The sequence below is a fragment of the Quercus lobata genome, chromosome 10 (genome assembly GCF_001633185.2).
Source record: "Quercus lobata isolate SW786 chromosome 10, ValleyOak3.0 Primary Assembly, whole genome shotgun sequence".
NCBI classification, from domain to species: Eukaryota; Viridiplantae; Streptophyta; class Magnoliopsida; order Fagales; family Fagaceae; genus Quercus; species Quercus lobata.
The window spans coordinates 41,805,489-41,807,793 of NC_044913.1; the positions used below are offsets into that span (position 1 = coordinate 41,805,489).

General features: G+C 34.7%; 1 pseudogene; it reads left to right on the forward strand.

Annotated features, from left to right (window-relative positions):
- Nucleotides 1–785: 785 nt before the first annotated feature.
- Nucleotides 786–2,305, forward strand: part of LOC115962701 — a 6,789-nt pseudogene continuing 5,269 nt past the window's right edge.

Here is a 2,305-nt window from a genome sequence, read left to right on the forward strand (position 1 = left end):
ATTCACTCAAATTGTGACTAGAGACAATTTTCCCTAGTTCATCTTTCTCTTGAAGAAGCTGCTGCATTTGTGTGCCAAGGGTTTTGTAACCAAGGAGCTTTTTGATCTTCATCATGTGGATGAACTGAAGAACTTTGGGGCCAACATCTTTCTCAAGTTGGTGTGTTAGTCACGTATTAGGATCCGTGCATCAATTGGTTAGTCACGTACTTAGAGTCGTGCATTGAAAGGAGAGATTGTCACTACATTACAAGTCCAATTGTGTATTTGGGTAATGGTTCAACTGTAGGTTGGTATAAGGTACTGGGAATCCTTTACTTGTAATCGCTTGTTTTGATAATAGTGGATTCTTGAGAGTGGTGACCTTAAATTCACTCGGTGGGGTTTTGCCTCGGTGGTTTTCCCTATTCGTAAACAAATCACTTGTGTCAAATTTATTTTCTGCTGCATTTAACTTAGTTGGTGATTTGTTTGTGCTACCACGCTTATTGCATTAAATTGAATCAAATTACTTAACTTGGCTAAGTAATTGATTAAGTTACCAAAGGGGTCAATACATTCTTGACCTATCAGACGCAATTTTGCCGGCGAGGTATCTTCATCATTATATTTTATTTGAAGTATGTAGTACCATTTCAATGAACTTCTTTCACTATTTAACTATGTAGCTGGTAGTTGAAAGGAAACTTCAGTATCATCAAGTTATAAATAGAAAATTCAGTTACCACTTCCAAGCAACACAATACTAGTTCACCAACTTTACAGATTACTATTTAGATACCTCTATGTTTCCTCTTTTCTTCTTTGTTTTACTTCTCCTCACTAGTGCTTATTTAGTTCAATTCAAAAAAACTTACTTTGATCCTAGTGACATCGACATACTATATATGGGTGATGCAGTAAGTTCTACGGGATTTGTTGATATGAACAGAGTTGAAAACTACTGTGTTGGTTGGGTTGTCTATGCTAAGAAGGTGCCACTCTGGGACCCTAATATAGGAAAGCTCTCCGACTTTACCACACGTTTCTCCTTCACTATTGGCATCGTTGGATCAGGCACTTCCGATTTTGGTGATGGCCTAGCATTCTTCTTGGCTCCTACGAGATTCATTATCCCACCTAGTGACAGAGCTATTCTTGGACCTGGGGAGGCAGTGGCCCCCCCTAGATTTTCAAAAATTTTTTTTAGTATATATATAATATATTATTTTTAGCAATTTGTTCCAATAAAATTGCACTTTGCCCCCCTTAATAATATCATTGATATTTTTAAATGCTATAAAAAAAGTTAGCCCAACAACAAAAATTAAGCCCAAACAACACCCCAAAAAATAAAATAAAAAATCAAAGTCGGTTCTAATTAGATATCTACCTAGCCTAGGAGTAGGAAACATCCAACTTACCTTACACATATAATAAAAGGGAAAAAAGAAGGGGATTTCTAAGCCATTCAACCAAAAAAAAAAAAGAAAAAAAGAAAAAAAGAAAAAAGAAGAAGAAGGAAAACCTAACTTACGGTTGAACACCGTGAGGAATTTGGCAGCTAGTGGCAGAAGAACTGAAGAAGCAAAGCCAGTGGCAATGGCAGTCAGGGACACTGGGGCTGGGAGCTTGGGCTGGGATGGAGAGACCTGAGACTTAAAGACAGAATATACTAGAGAGAAAGAGATAAAAGAAAGGTAAAAAACTGATCCAAGACCCATCTTTGTCTTTAGCATTCTTTTATAAATGAAAAAGTTGCATCTGACAAGTGACAAACACAACACCACACGTACCAGTCAACACTTATTGCATTTGATGTTTTGTAAATATTTTATTTTTATTTTTATTTTTATTTTGTAGTTTTGTCTTTAGCAATAATGAATAGGCTGTGATGTTTTGTGATATTTTTTTTTTTGGTGGTTTTGTCTATTAGTTAGTGTCTTTTAAAACATTAAAGTTGGATAAATAATTTAAGAGATTATTTGTAACTTTAAAATTTATTGGTTAGTTGTTGAATGTTTGTGTGCATAGTATTTGTCTGTTGTATGTAATGATTGTAGATTATTGACCATATAATAACATAATAATTTCAAATTATATTTTATTTGTAGATTATGAAAAAGTCAACTACCATATTTGATTTTTTCAAAAGAAAAGTTTCAAATGATTTAGAAACTAATACTAGTGGTGCAACATTGCCAACCACTAATGTTGAGGAAAATCCTAATGTTCCGATTGAGGAAAATCTCGACGTCCCAATTGAGGAAAATCCTGATGAACCTGTTGAGGACTCCTGATGAACTTGTTGAGGAAAATTTTGATG